This window comes from Coregonus clupeaformis, chromosome 13, assembly GCF_020615455.1.
Source record: "Coregonus clupeaformis isolate EN_2021a chromosome 13, ASM2061545v1, whole genome shotgun sequence".
Taxonomy (NCBI): Eukaryota; Metazoa; Chordata; class Actinopteri; order Salmoniformes; family Salmonidae; genus Coregonus; species Coregonus clupeaformis.
This window is the reverse complement of record NC_059204.1, coordinates 24,991,097-25,007,864: the sequence shown is the minus strand read 5'-3', so window position 1 is coordinate 25,007,864 and position 16,768 is coordinate 24,991,097. Positions and strand designations below refer to the sequence as shown.

Sequence of the window (16,768 nt, the reverse complement as noted above, 5' to 3'; positions counted from 1 at the left end):
CACTGGAATTGTGATACAGTGAATTATAAGTGAAATAAGTTTTCACTCCAACCTAAATGTATATAAACTTCCGACTTCAACTATACACTTAGGGTTGTCATTAAAACTCGTTTTTCAACCACTCCACAAATGTCTTGTTAACAAACTATAGTTTTGGCAAGTCGGTTAGGACATCTACTTTGTGCATGACACAAGTAATTTTTCCAACAACTGTATGTTTAATGTGTCTTCCAGACCAAGGACAGAGGCTGAGCAAGCAGCAACATTGTAATATTGACATAAAGTGAGGATGTGGATGAAATTGTTTTAAAAAATATCACAGAATGGGTCTGTTTTGTTCTGTTTATCATTCAATACCTGTTCTGATAACGCTTACATAACCAACTACAATTACAAGCTGAGCGAACAATGGAATAGAAAATAAATAATTACAATGTACAGGAAGCCTACATGTTCATTATAGTCCACTCCTGCACTCAGGGTCCTATCACACATTGACTACTGAGGGTTCCCAATGTTCCAATATGTTTGAGGGGGCCACAATTACATTTCAATTGTTATGGGGGTCGTCATGAGAACCACTAAAATTAGAACCATGTCTTTGCTCTAACAAGCCACCACTTCCTCCTCTCTTGCCTATAACCTATATTACAGTATGCACATTCTGTTACAGGAACACTGGTGTTATTGTTCAGAGAATACAAGCTAACTAGTACATTTGTACTCCATACACATCAACAGTGTAATATCTGGATGAAGTTTGATAATACTAAGTAAATAATAAGGAACATACAGTGGAATTACATTATATGTATACATTGTCAGATGTTTACTGATAGGCAATGCATTTAGTACAGAGTATGATTTATGATTTGACCAAGTGACAGCCTTATTCTAACCAGCTCATCAAAACAATGTGCAAGAAGTTGGGCTATTGTATTAGTAGCTAGCTATATTACTATAAAAGTATTGGTCCACGTTCTAGCTAGTGTCCATCACTGATACAGGCAATAGTTGCTTTCCTTGGCTCCCTACAAAATGCTTTAGGGCCAACTGTTACAATGCCTTCAGAAAATATTCACTTTTTCACATTTTGTTGTGTTACAGCTAGGGATGGCGGTATATCGGTATGAATGTGAATACCGGTATGATGCTGTGCCATGATATGGATTTTGCCATATCATGATAAATTAATGTATGAAATAAAGGCGTTTCTGGGACTTGAAAGAGTCGCGTCACGTATGTATCAACAAAGCATTGGAGCTGAACAAATGGACAAGACTAGGGTGTTTCGGACACAGACTACACATTGCTATTGGTAAGTTTCAACGTCCAAAATACATAGAGCTAGGTAGAAAAATAACGTCACTTAAAAACAACAACATTTAATGCAGAATAACTATTGTATTCCTTATCTCCTCTGTTTAAAGTTAGAGCTGACTACACTGCTTGATCGTTCTTATACGTTAAGGCGGATATATACAGCTATGCAAATCTACAATATTTGTAATTTGTAAATGTGTGCAATATCCAAACATTACATTTACATTTACATCATTTAGCAGATGCTCTTATCCAGAGCGACTAATAAATTGGTACATTACATGGATTACATTGCTTTTATTTATAATTGATACATTAGCCAATGGTTTCAATATATGAATCTATCCTCTCGCTTTCAATAATAAATAACCTACTCAATAAATGATCCCGTTTTCTAAAGCAACATAGCTCTCTTAATCACAACAGTTGTTTGTAAATCTATGGATGGATTACATTTGTAATCATGTCCAGTGTCCATGCTGTAAATTGTTGTAATTAGTTATTTCTATTGAATGTGCAAGAAAGTGGTCAGCACATTTTCCTATAGTTGGAAGAAGCAGAAGGCCCTGACAAGTGCACAGGAACTGAGCCTGCCCTTCCACAAGCTCATCACGGAATCCCCGACAAGGTGGGGATCTCGACTGCAGATGATGGAAAGAGTCCTGTAGCAGGAAAAGGCCATCACACAAGTCCTGGCAGCAGACAAAAAAACACGGCACCTTGCACCCTCCTGGCAAGACATTGAGGTCTTTGAATCTATCACGGCAGCACTTAAGCCCTCCAGGATTTCACAGATGCCCTATCAGGAGAGACATTCGTGGAGTGTGTCCTATCTGAAGCCGGTCCTCCATTTGTTCAAGACGGAGGTTCTGAAATCAAATGAGGGCGAAGCCAAACTGACCGGAGAGATTAAGATGAGGGTCCTCAATTACCTGAATGACAAATACACCGACCCTGAAACAGATGAGCTGCTCACCATGGCTACCTTTCTGGACCCAAGGTTCAAGACAACCTACATGACCACTGAGAAGCTGGTGGAGGTGAAGGTGAGAGCTGCCTCCGAGACAGAAGCCCTCCTGGTAGGGAACACAGCCGTGGGAGACTTCTCTTTTGAAGAGGACCAGAGTGAGAGAGAGAAAGAAGCTGCCACTGCTCCACAATCAGCAAAGAAGTCCAAGAAGAGCCTTGGGAGCTTCTTTAAGAAAACCAGTAGTGCACCTGTCTTAAGAACCCAGAGACAAATCAAATCATATTTTTATTGGCCACATGCGCCGAATACAACAGGTGCAGACATTACAGTGAAATGCTTACTTACAGCCCTTAACCAACGGTGCATTTATTTTAAATAAAAAGTAAAATATAACAACAACAAAAAAGTATTGAGAAAAAAGAGCAGAAGTAAAATAAAAGGCTATATATACAGGGGGTACCGTGCAGAGTCAATATGCGGGGGGCACCGGCTAGTTGAGGTAGTTGAAGTAATATGTACATGTGGGTAGAGTTAAAGTGACTATGCATAAATAATTAACAGAGTAGCAGCAGTGTAAAAAGATGGGGTGGGGGGCAGTGCAAATAGTCTGGGTAGCCATGATTAGCTGTTCAGGAGTCTTATGGCTTGGGGGTAGAAGCTGTTGAGAAGTCTTTGGACCTAGACTTGGCACTCCGGTACCGCTGCCGTGCGGTAGCAGAGATAACACTCTATGACTAGGGTGGCTGGAGTCTTTGACAATTTTGAGGGCCTTCCTCTGACACCGCCTGGTATAGAGGTCCTGGATGGCAGGAAGCTTGGCCCCAGTGATGTACTGGGCCGTACGCACTACCTCTGTAGTGCCTTGCGGTCGGAGGCCAAGCAGTTGCCATACCAGGCGGTGATGCAACCAGTCAGGATGCTCTCGATGGTGCAGCTGTAGAATTTTTTGAGGATCTGAGGACCCATGCCATATCTTTTCAGTCTCCTGAGGGGGGAATATGCTTTGTCGTGCCCTCTTCACGACTGTCTTGGTGTGTTTGGACCATGATAGTTCGTTGGTGATGTGGACACCAAGGAACTTGAAGCTCTCAACCTGTTCCACTACAGCCCTGTCGATGAGAATGGGGGCGTGCTCAGTCCCTCTTTTCTTTCCTGTAGTCCACAATCATCTCCTTTGTCTTGGTCACGTTGAGGGAGAGGTTGTTATCCTGGCACCACACGGCCAGGTCTCTGACCTCCTCCCTATAGGCTGTCTCATCGTTGTCGGTGATCAGGCCTACCACTGTTGTGTCATCGGCAAACTTAATGATGGTGTTGGAGTCGTGCCTGGCCATGCAGTCATGGGTGAACAGGGAGTATAGGAGGGGGACTGAGCACGTACCCCTGAGGGGCCCCCGTGTTGAGGATCAGTGTGGCAGATGTGTTGTTCCCTACCCTTACCACCTGGGGGCGGCCCGTCAGGAAGTCCAGGATCCAGTTGCAGAGGGAGGTGTTTAGTCCCAGGATCCTTAGTTTAGTGATGAGCTTTGAGGGCACTATGGTGTTGAATGCTGAGCTGTAGTCAATGAATAGCATTCTCACGTACAGTGGGGAGAACAAGTATTTGATACACTGCCGATTTTGCAGGTTTTCCTACTTACAAAGCATCTAGAGGTCTGTATTTTTTATCATAGGTACACTTCAACTGTGAGAGACGGAATCTAAAACAAAAATCCAGAAAATCACATTGTATGATTTTTAAGTAATTAATTTGCATTTTATTGCATGACATAAGTATTTGATACATCAGAAAAGCAGTACTTAATATTTGGTACAGAAACCTTTGTTTGCAATTACAGAGATCATATGTTTCCTGTAGGTCTTGACTAGGTTTGCACACACTGCAGCAGGGATTTTGGCCCACTCCTCCATACAGACTTTCTCCAGATCCTTCAGGTTTCGGGGCTGTCGCTGGGCAATATGGACTTTCAGCTCCCCCCAAAGATTTTCTATTGGGTTCAGGTCTGGAGACTGGCTAGGCCACTCCAGGACCTTGAGATGCTTCTACGGAGCCACTCCTTAGTTGCCCTGGCTGTGTGTTTCAGGTCGTTGTCATGCTGGAAGACCCAGCCACGACCCATCTTCAATGCTCTTACTGAGGGAAGGAGGTTGTTGGCCAAGATCTCACGATACATGGCCGCATTCATCCTCCCCCTCAATACGGTGCAGTCGTCCTGTCCCCTTTGCAGAAAAGCATCCCCAAAGAATGATGTTTCCACCTCCATGCTTCACGGTTGGGATGGTGTTCTTGGGGTTGTACTCATCCTTCTTCTTCCTCCAAACATGGCGAGTGGAGTTTAGACCAAAAGCTCTATTTTTGTCTCATCAGACCACATGACCTTCTCCCATTCCTCCTCTGGATCATCCAGATGGTCATTGGCAAACTTCAGACGGGCCTGGACATGCGCTGGCTTGAGCAGGGGGACCTTGCGTGCGCTGCAGGATTTTAATCCATGACGGCCTAGTGTGTTACTAATGGTTTTCTTTGAGACTGTGGTCCCAGCTCTCTTCAGGTCATTGACCAGGTCCTGCCGTGTAGTTCTGGGCTGATCCCTCACCTTCCTCATGATCATTGATGCCCCACGAGGTGAGATCTTGCATGGAGCCCCCAGACCGAGGATGATTGACCGTCATCTTAAACTTCTTCCATTTTCTAATAATTGCGCCAACAGTTGTTGCCTTCTCACCAAGCTGCTTGCCTATTGTCCTGTAGCCCATCCCAGCCTTGTGCAGGTCTACAATTATCCCTGAAGTCCTTACACAGCTCTCTGGTCTTGGCCATTGTGGAGAGGTTGGAGTCTGTTTGATTGAGTGTGTGGACAGGTGTCTTTTATAAAGCTAACGAGTTCAAACAGGTGCAGTAAATACAGGTAATGAGTGGAGAACAGGAGGGCTTCTTAAAGAAAAACTAACAGGTCTGTGATAGCCGGAATTCTTACTGGTTGGTAGTAATGATGGGAAGTTCGGCTCTTTTCTGAGAGCCGGCTCTTTTGACTCGGCTCCCAAAGAAGAGCCGGCTCTTCGACTCCCCGAACGGCTCTTTATTTAGGATCTTTGTAGCCTATATTTTACCTTAACTTTGAAAAAAATCATGGTTTATGTGTTGAAAACCCTTTTGCTTTCAGTGTTTTTATGAGAGACCTTATAATGCCTAATTCTGTGCATTTATTCTGTGACAAAACCACTCTTACATTTGTTTATTTCAATTAAACTTTTTTATTGCACAAATTAACAATAAACTTCAAACAAATCCACAGAACAGAATCAAAACCAGAACCAAACTCCAGCAAACAGCATTAGTCCTCAGGGCAGGTTGGCATTCAGGAAGATCAGATGCCTCAGCTTGGATGGGCTGATAGGCCTGATACGATTTCGCCTCTCCGTGAGTATCTGCCCTGTTTTGGAGAAGATTCTCTCAGAAGGAACTGATGTGGCAACAATACATAGTCTCCCCTCCATCACATCAGTTGCAGTAGGAGAGGTTATACTTGCACGCATGGGGATGGCAGTAGACGTTACAGCAGCTGTTGTTCTGGTATGAGACACACCAGGATCAGTAGATGGTGAGCTGGCTTGCCCTCTCTCCTCTAACTGCACTGTAGGATGGACAGTTCTTGTATGTCTATGCAGGTTTGTGGTGGAACCTGCTCTTATAGTGACCTTCGTTTTGCAGTGAAGGCACTCTGCTTTCTTGTTCCCAATATCTTTAAACTGCAGCCAGATGCTGCTTCGCTTTCTAGTGTCACTCATAGTTAAACGACACGACAATGCAAGACGCACACACGCTCCTCAGTCCGCTCTGTCTCTCTCTTCACTTGCAGTGGAGTCAAGTGGTGTGTCTGCCCCGCCCCCTCTCTGTTTACACATCCTTAATTCTCACGTGAATGCCGCATGCTGGTCGCCATGCTGGCCAATCATAACAGACCTCTGTGAAAGTGAAACCTAAGCAGCGAATGGGCAAAAAACTGGGAGCCGGCTCTCACTCGATGCGAGCCGGCTCTTCTGATTCACTACAAAGAGCCGGCTCTCAGAGCCGATGCTTGTGCGCATGACCCATCACTATTCAGTATGCAATTTCGTCATGTAAAAACTGGTGCACTGGCATTTTCCAGCCCTAACGCCAGGTTTGGGAATTGACCTGTCTAACATCAGCACTCAGATGGGCAGGATGGAAATATTTGAGGCGTGTCCTGAAAAACATGTTCCAAAGAGCCAATTTCAGGCAGCGCTGATAGGGATATTTAAGACCAACCAAAAGCTTGTTTAAGTGGTAACGCAGTTGGTTATGGCATGAATTTTGACAGCGGAAATGCAGCCGTGATGCATTCTGCCCATATGTACATGGAACAAGAGTAGCCTAATGTGCTTTTGGTGCCTGTATATTTCAAATGTAGATTATTTTTTTTAAATGTATTTTACCAATTAGTTTTATTTTGTTAAAAAAAACAAGCATAGCCTCCCCTCCTCTTAATCAAGGCTTTTTTTGTCCTGCCCAATAAAATCGCGAAGTAGTCAAGATTGTCCATAAAGGGTTTGGCTCCTGAGACCGCTTGGAAATCATTCTTAATCACCAAAGCTTTATTCGAATATAAAGTTTGAGAGGATTAAAACAGTGAGCTGACATTACCTTTGAGTATATGCATTGTAGGCAGCAGGGACGGCTTGTTCAATAGGGCGATATGGGCGACGCACTGCCAAACGGGAAAAGGAAGGGATTTTTTTTCTAATCAATTATTTAAAAAATTAAAAAATAAAAATTATATATATTTTTTTAGAAATTTATAAAAAATTATATCACAGCAACAGCAGTTATCAGTGTTCACGTCTGATCTGCCAGCCACTAAATGTCAAATCAGGCTAAAGTCGTGCTTCAAATGGCCCCGCCCGTTTTTTGGGCGATTTCAGTCAGGTTGAAAATCGCCCAGAAGTCTGTCATAGACTCCCATGTAAAATCTATTTTTTTCAAATTTCAGAGCCTTCAATACAATCTCAATGGGTGTCTGTGGGCTTGCACTTTACGCTTCGTCATACGTTACGTAACCATGAACGTAACTCGAGAAAAGAGCGAAGCGGATTGTTTGAAAGAAGTTCCTTTTTGTCGGCGAACAAATGAAGATAAATTGGCAACGAAACAATTAGGACCTCCCAGACCAAATGTAATAATTCAACAGGTTTCTACTAAAGGCGGAAAGTCCTACACCCGAGGATTTTCCAAAAATTGGTACTGAACGAAAAAAGACATTGCCACTCACTCAACTGGATGAGGGATACAGGCTAGCTGTCCGCCGCCACAACGATGAGGTTAGTGTTGATAATCACAAGTTTACTGGAGAACTGAGACCAAGTAGAGACTTTGGACAGGGTGGATATGGTATAATAAAGGCAGTTTATTCAGAGGTAAAGATATCTAGAATCGCGTTTACGGACCCGTTAGTCAAACTCTTAGGAGCTATAAATTAAGCCCCATTACTTACCATATCAGATAAGAGAAATTGCTGCAGCTACATATATTTTACATCCTGGCCCTACATAGTTCACTATTTGCATCACTTACCAAAATATTACATGTGGTCATATATGCTTGGAAAGTGGAGATGCCATAGAACGTCAAAAAGTAAACATTGCTGGAGACACATTGCCGTTTTGGAGAAGACATCGCGTTTGCTAGCGAAGAGATTTGTTGTGGCAAATGAACTTGGGCTGAAATTGCCAGGAACCTCACGATAAGATATATGCATCAACATTGCGAGTCTCATGATTCTATACGTATGCGATTCGATACTGCGATTTTATTGCGCACCATATGTCTGTTGCAGAGGGATCAGAAAGCCATGAGAACGAAGTTTTGATCAGTCATGGAAATAAAAGTGCTGAAAACAAATGTGAAAAGATTGAGAACAAGCTATGAAGGAACAATAATGGTGTTTTGGTGCAGGTACAGCCAACTAGCGCTAAAATATTGCGATATTGTCAATACAGTATATCGTAAAGTATCACTATGTAACTCGATTTCTTTCACCCCAATCCCTCAAATTAACGGTAAATAACTGAATTGTTTGCCCCACATTTAGCTAAGATGATTAGCTAGCCAGCTAAAATGTTTTATTTAGTTAGCAGTCGCATCTACAATAGTTTACTGTCAATAACATGTCTCCAAAAATGACGTGGTGTCTCCAATTGTGTTGACATTTTACAATTGCGATGCGCATCCATGAGTATCCACTTTCTGTAGCTCAGCTGGTAGAGCATGGTGCTTGTAACGCCAAGGTAGTGGGTTCGATCCCGGGACCACCCATACACAAAGGGTTGGGCTCTGAGTCGGGTTCTCATTGGGCTCTCATTGGCTCTGAGTCGGGTTCTCTGTCTTCAAATGTTCAGCCTAAGAGAGGGATTTTTGTGTGTGTGTGTGTGTGTTTAACAGTGATGATATGGCGGCAGGTAGCTTAGTGGTTAAGAGCGTTGTGCCAGTACCCGAAAGGTCGCTGGTTCTAATCCCGAGCCCACTAGGTGAAAAATCTGTCGATGTGCCCTTGAGCAAGGCACTTAACCCTAATTGCTCCTGTAAGTCGCTCTGGATAAGAGCGTCTGCTAAATGACCAATTATTATTATTTATTAATTATGTGTGTGTGTGTGTTTGTGTGTGTTTAACAGTGATGATGTGTGTGTGTGTGTGTTTTGTGTGTGTCCTCAGAGCAAGAACTCGTGAGTTGGAAGAACTGAGAGGCCTATGGCGTGGGTGTTGTCCTTGGCCACCGGCTGACAAGGCGGACAAGATAGGACCCTTTTGTCCATTGTTATTGGATAGGAACAGAACTTATAACCAGCTCCTGACCTAAATAGATCTTAGCACAACATTTTACTCAACATATCATATTCCATATTCTCTATAACAAATATATTTACTACGACATTAGCAAGAACCGCCACATCCTCAGCCGGCTAATCCAGTGTGTAAAGTTTTGCGGAGTGTTTGAGTTAGCTTTGCGAGGCAAATATGAAACTGAGGGCTCCACCAACCCTGGGAAGCCAACACTTTTGAGATCAGTCAATAAATGCTTCTGGTATTGACTTATATGCTGCCCCTGTCTTCATGTTGTTGCTGGACATATCTTTTTTAAAATGTGTGTAGGTCACCTAAATCATCAGAAAAATTGCCCCTCCTGAGAATTTTTTCAGGAGCCGCCACTGGTAGGCAGGCAGACATTATTTTAGGCATACATGTCCGGTTTTGGACGTACGTAAAACCCCCTCCATGGTCATCATGAAACAAGAGATGAGAACCTCGGTGAATACCGGTGAACCTATTTAGAAGATATCTGTAACAATTGCTTTTTTTCCCCATTTCATATGTTAAAAATCCAAGCCCTCCCTTAGGCCTACTATAACGAGCCTGGTTGAACAGCAATGCGTGTCTTTTTATCCTACCGATTTTATGATATCATTACATTTTACATTTATTTATTGTTGTTGTAAAAAAAAAAAAACAGATTGCTTGTTTTTCGTTTAATTTTATAACAACAAATCTTATTAGAATGATTCACCTTCCTGGCTTTATGGTTACAATGTCCATGGCACGCATGCAATGCAACTTCTGGAGACGTGTGAATGCATCTGATTTGTAAATTGTTCCGATTATGTTCATAAAACATAGGCCTATTTGGGAGCAGTATAACGGTGAGAGGACATTCTCCCTTTCTATTTAGTGTATTCGGAAAGTATTCAGATCCGTTGACTTTTTCCATATTTTTTTATGTTACAGACTTATTCTAAAATGGGCTCTGGCTAGGCCACTCAAGGATATTCAGAGACTTGTCCTGAAGCCACTCCTGTGTTGTCTTGGCTGTGTGCTTAGGGTCCTTGTCCTATTGGAAGGTAAACCTTGGCACCAGTCTGAGGTCCTGAGCACTCTGGAGCAAGTTTTCATCAAGGATCTCTCTGTACTTTGCGCAATACAAATTGTACAAACTCCAAGCGGGCTGTCATGTTCTTTTTACTGAGGAGTGGCTTCTGTCTGGCCACTCTACCATAAAGGCCTGATTGGTAGAGTGCTGCAGAGATGGTTGTCCTTCTGGAATGTTCTCCCATCTCCACAGAGGAACTCTGGAGCTTGGTCAGAGTGACCATCGGGTTCTTGGTCACCTCCCTGACCAATGCCCTGACCAATGCCCTTCTCCCCTGATTGCTCAGTTTGACCGGGAGGCCAGCTCCAGGAAGAGTCTTGGTGGTTCCAAACTTCTTCCATTTAAGAATGATGGAGGCAACTGTGTTCTTGGGGGCCTTCAATGCTGCAGAAATGTTTTGGTACCCTTCCCCAGATCTGTGCCTTGACACAATCCTGTCTCGGAGCTCTACGGACAATTCCTTTGACCTCATGGCTTGTTTTTTGCTCTGACATGCACTGTCAACTGTTGGACCTTATATAGACGGGTGTGTGCCTTTCCAATCAAGTTGTTGAAACATCTCAAGGGTGATCAATGGGAACAGGATGCACCTGAGCTCAATTTCGAGTCTCATAGCAAAGTACTTATGTAAATAAGGTATTTCTGTTTTTTCTTTTTAATAAATGTGCAAAAAATTCTTACAACCTGTTTTCGCTTTGTCATTATTGGGTATTGTATGTAGATTGATGAGGGAAAACATAATTTAATCAATTTTAGAATAAGGCTGTAACGTAAAAAAAACTTGTCAAAAGTCAAGGGGTCGGAATACTTTCCGAATACACTGTATATTGGATCTTTGTCCAGCCACTGTGAAAAATGTGGATGTGCCGTAAAACCATCCATAGTCTACGCTGTTTTAATATTATATGGCCACAGGGAGAAATGATGGTGCCTGTAAGTGTGCCTATTTAAAACAAGTTTGTCACGGTTTCGGCCGAGGCAGCTCCTCCTCCTTGTTCGGGCAGGTTTCGCCGGTCGTCGTCTCCAGAGTACTAGCTGCCACCGCTCCATGTTTCCTGTTTGATTAGTTTTGTCTGTTAGCCACACCTGTCTTGTGTTATGTCTCATTAAGCACCCTATTTAGTTTCCTTGTTGTTAGTGTAGTGTTGTGTGTAATTGTTTTGTGTCAGGTGTTTGTGCGTTACCCGTGTTTCGGTACGCCATTGCTATTTAGCTTCCTCCTCGGTTGAGGAGAGTTTTGCGCCCTGTGTTGTGCGCTCGTGTTTTGACGCCTGTGTGCGTCTTTTGGCCTCTGGCTGTTTTGGATTTATTTTGCACTCTCCAGTAAAGTCTTGTTGGACTGTCCATCTGCTTCTGCGCCTGATTCCACACCACACCATTTCTAACATCGTGACAGAATTACACACCACTATGGAATCAGCAGGAGCACACGTCGACAGCGTGGAGGAACGTCTCCTGGGACAAGAGCATCGCATAAATCGGATCGGGCACGCTTTGGAGGGCGTCATGGACACACTTCAGCGATGGGAGATCAGCGGTGTTCCCACAGCCCCACCTGTCGCTCCTTCACCACCAGACAACCAGCCCACCCCTCTACCGGAACCCAGTGGAATTCGGCTCTCGCTCCCGAGGGCGTACGACGGCTCCGCTGCCGGGTGTCAGGGGTTCCTTTTGCAAGTGGAGCTCTACCTGGCCACCATACACCCGGCGCCCTCGGGATACGAGAGCGTTTCCGCCCTCATCTCCTGTCTCACCGGGCAAGGCGTTGGAGTGGGCCAACGCCGAATGGAGGGGAATAGACTCCGCCACAGTCACCTATGCGGAGTTCTCCCGCCGCTTCCGTGCGGTCTTTGACCATCCACCAGAGGGAAGAGCGGCGGGGGAACGTCTATTCCACCTCCGACAGGGGATGAGGAGCGTTCAAGAATTTGCGCTGGAGTTCCGGACTCTAGCGGCTGATGCGGGGTGGAATGAGAAGGCCCTCATAGACCACTTTAGGTGTAGCCTTAGGGAGGACGTCCGCAGGGAGTTAGCTTGTAGGGACGCTACATTAACGTTCGACCAGCTTGTGGACATGGCTATTCGTCTGGACAACCTACTCACGACCCGCGGACGTCCCAGATGGGGGCCTCCCATTCCACCCTCCAGCGCCTCCGAGCAGAGTCCGATGGAGCTTGGAGGGGCTGGTGCTAGAGGGAGAAGAGGTAGGAACCCGAGGGGGGCAGTCTCCTGCACCAAGTGTGGCCGCGGAGGGCACACCGCGGCTAGGTGCTGGGGAGGGTCCTCTGAGGAGGGAGATGGCAGGCCATACAGTGGGGAGTCCTCCCAGGTGAGTAGGCGCCCTACTTACCCAGAGCTTTCTGTCGTCCACTTTACATTACCTGTTTGTTTTCCACAGGTTGCACCTCGTTCCCAGCATAAGGCGCTAGTCGATTCAGGCGCAGCTGGGAATTTTATAGATCGTAAATTCTGTGTTAAGTTAGGGATTCCCCTCCTTCCAGTCGATAAGCCTTTCCCCGTACATGCTTTAGATAGTCGTCCGTTAGGATCTGGGTGGATTGGGGAGCTCACAGCGCCACTTAGGATGATGACGCAGGGGGGTCATGAGGAGACGATTCAACTCTATCTGATTGACTCTCCTGCGTATCCGGTGGTACTGGGGCTTCCCTGGTTGACTACCCATGATCCTACTATTTCGTGGCGAGAGAAGGCTCTTAAAGAGTGGTCTGCTCAGTGTGAGGGGTTATGTCTGGGTGTTTCCGTAGGGGCGACCTCGGTGGAAAGTCCGAACCAGATGCCAGCACTGCACATTCCTCCTGAGTATGAGGATTTGGCACTCGTGTTTAGTAAGACCCGAGCGGCACGATTGCCACCTCATAGACAGGGGGATTGTGCGATAGACCTCCAGACAGGAGCCGCGCTTCCGCGGAGCCACGTGTATCCTTTGTCACAGGAGGAGAAAAGGGCAATGGAAACTTACATTGCCGAGTCTCTGAGACAGGGATACATACGGCCCTCTACTTCTCCCGCGTCCTCGAGCTTCTTTTTTGTGAAGAAGAAGGATGGAGGTCTGCGTCCGTGTATTGACTACCGCGGTCTCAATCAGGTGACTGTTAAATATAGTTATCCACTTCCGCTGATTGGGACTATGACGGAGTCATTACACGGGGCACGGTTCTTCACAAAATTGGACCTCAGGAGCGCATATAATTTGGTGCGCATTAGGGAGGGCGATGAGTGGAAGACAGCATTTAGTACTACCTCCGGCCATTACGAGTATCTCGTCATGCCATATGGGTTAATGAATGCTCCATCAGTCTTCCAATCGTTTGTAGATGAAATTTTCCGGGACATGCAGGCGCAGGGAGTGGTGGTGTACATCGATGATATTCTTGTGTACAGTCCTACTGGGCCGAGCATGTAGCCCTGGTGCGCAGGGTATTGAGGAGACTGTTGGAGCATGACCTGTATGTCAAGGCTGAGAAATGTCTGTTCTTTCAGGAGTCAGTTTCCTTTTTGGGTTACCAGTTGTCTGCGTCAGGGGTGAGAATGGAGGTGGACCGAGTGTCCGCCGTGCGTAATTGGCAAACCCCAACGACGGTTAAAGAGGTGCAGCGGTTTTTGGGTTTTGCGAATTACTACCTGAGGTTTATCCGGGGTTTTGGACAGGTGGGAGCTCCCATTACGTCTCTTCTGAAGGGGGGTCCGGTGCGCTTGCAGTGGTCGGCTGAGGCGGACAGGGCTTTTGGGAGACTGAAGGACCTGTTTACCTCGGCTCCGGTGTTGGCGCACCCGGATCCCACTTTACCTTTCCAAGTTGAGGTGGACGCGTCTGAGGCCGGTATCGGGGCCGTTCTATCTCAACGCTCGGGTACACCACCTAAGCTCCGCCCCTGTGCTTTTTATTCTAAGAAGCTCAGTCCGGCGGAGCGGAATTATGACGTAGGGGACAGGGAGCTGTTAGCCGTAGTACAGGCCCTAAAGGTGTGGAGGCATTGGCTTGAGGGGGCTCAGCACCCTTTCCTCATTCTGACCGATCACCGTAACCTGGAATACATTCGGGCGGCTAGGAAACTGAATCCTCGCCAGGCTCGATGGACTATGTTTCTCGCCCGGTTTGTGTTTAAGATCACTTACATCCCTGGGTCCCAGAACGGGAAGGCAGATGCTCTGTCCCGCCGGTATGACGCGGAGGAGAGGTGCGTGGAGTCCATTCCCATACTACCGGAGTCTTGTCTGGTGGCACCGGTGGTGTGGGAGGTCGATGCGGAGATCGAGCGGGCGTTCGTGCACCGACCCTAGTCCTCCACAGTGTCCGGTGGGTCGGATGTACGTCCCGCTCGAGGTCCGGGATCGGTTGATTTATTGGGCTCACACGTCTCCCTCCTCTGGACATCCGGGTATTGGGCGGACAGTGCACTGCCTTAGTACGAAGTACTGGTGGCCAACGTTAGCCAGAGATGTGAGGGTTTATGTCTCCTCCTGCTCAGTGTGTGCCCAGTGTAAGGCACCCAGACACTTGCCCAGGGGTAAATTACAGCCCCTGCCCGTTCCACGACGACCCTGGTCTCACCTATCGGTGGATTTTGTTACCGATCTTCCCTCCTCACAGGGGAATACCACCATCCTGGTCGTTGTGGATCGGTTCTCTAAGGCCTGTCGTCTCCTTCCCATGCCGGGTCTTCCTACTGCCCTACAGACCGCTGAGGCTCTATTTACTCACGTCTTCCGGCATTACGGGGTACCCGAGGATATAGTGTCCGATCGAGGCCCCCAGTTTACCTCCAGAGTCTGGAGAGCATTTATGGAACGTTTGGGGGTCTCGGTGAGCCTTACCTCGGGTTACCACCCGGAAAGCAATGGGCAGGTCGAAAGAGTCAACCAGGATGTGGGTAGGTTTCTGAGGTCATATTGTCAGGGCCGGCCGGAGGAGTGGGCGAGATATGTGCCCTGGGCCGAGATGGCACAGAACTCTCTCCGCCACTCCTCCACTAGACTAACCCCTTTTCAGTGTGTATTAGGATACCAGCCGGTTCTGGCACCGTGGCATGAGAGCCAGATCGAGGCCCCCGCTGTGGATGAGTGGGTACGGCGCTCGGAGGAGACGTGGAACGCTGCTCACGTCCATCTGCAGCGTGCCATACGTCGACAAAAGACGAGCGCCGACCCTACACCGCAGTGAGGGGCCAGTGTACGCACCTGGAGATCGAGTCTGGCTCTCAACCAGAAACCTACCCCTCCGCCTGCCCTGCCGGAAGCTGGGTCGGCGGTTTGTGGGGCCTTTTAAAGTCCTGAGGAGATTGAATGAGGTGTGTTACAGGTTAGAACTACCTATTGATTACAAGAATATTAACCCCTCATTCCATGTGTCTCTCCTCAGGCCGGTGGTAGCTGGTCCACTCCAGGACTTCGAGATTGAGGAGACTCCTCCGCCCCCGTTGGAGATCGAGGGGGCTCCGGCGTACACTGTTCGGACCATCCTGGATTCGAGACGCCGGATGGGGGGTCTCCAATATCTCGTGGAGTGGGATGGGTACGGTCCGGAGGAGCGGTGCTGGGTGCCGAGGAGGGACATTCTGGATCCGTCCCTGATGACCGAATTCCATCGTGGTCATCCTACGCGCCCTGCTCCGCGTCCTCCTGGGCGTCCCCGAGGCCGGAGGCGGCGCGCGGCTGGAGCCGTGCGTCAAGGGGGGGGTACTGTCACGGTTTCGGCCGAGGCAGCTCCTCCTCCTTGTTCGGGCAGGTTTCGCCGGTCGTCGTCTCCGGAGTACTAGCTGCCACCGCTCCATGTTTCCTGTTTGATTAGTTTTGTCTGTTAGCCACACCTGTCTTGTGTTATGTCTCATTAAGCACCCTATTTAGTTTCCTTGTTGTTAGTGTAGTGTTGTGTGTAATTGTTTTGTGTCAGGTGTTTGTGCGTTACCCGTGTTTCGGTACGCCATTGCTATTTAGCTTCCTCCTCGGTTGAGGAGAGTTTTGCGCCCTGTGTTGTGCGCTCGTGTTTTGACGCCTGTGTGCGTCTTTTGGCCTCTGGCTGTTTTGGATTTATTTTGCACTCTCCAGTAAAGTCTTGTTGGACTGTCCATCTGCTTCTGCGCCTGATTCCACACCACACCATTTCTAACATCGTGACAAAGTTGCTGTTTTGTTTAGAATTTGATTAGAATTATTTGTTCCCTTTTTAGGCCTTATCAATGATGAATTTAATCTTGCTTATTGAAAATGTTTGGCATGTCCATGCTGAGCCATAATGCAATTTACAGTAGGCCTAGTCCCTACATCAGTACGAATGCTATTGAAGCCATGCAATTACTTAGAACAATGTGGACTGCAAATGGGTTCAAGTTAACGTATTTCGCCATGGAGCACGTTCTGATTGGCCAGTGAGGGGCCAAGCCTCGACACACCCACAACTTGTTTATTCATCAAAACCCAGCCCTTTCGCACCAACGCCAGTAAGTGCACCGATAATTGTGATAGTGAAAATGGCAAAAATATTTTTGAACCTATTGTGTTACCGCCTGTGCTTAG

At 46.8% G+C, this 16,768-nt stretch overlaps 1 protein-coding gene across 3 annotated transcripts in view; it reads right to left on the bottom strand.

The window, feature by feature from the left end:
* LOC121579798 (Down syndrome cell adhesion molecule homolog) overlaps positions 1-16,768 on the bottom strand; it is a 158,990-nt gene that overhangs the window by 59,961 nt on the left and 82,261 nt on the right. The window lies entirely within an intron of this gene.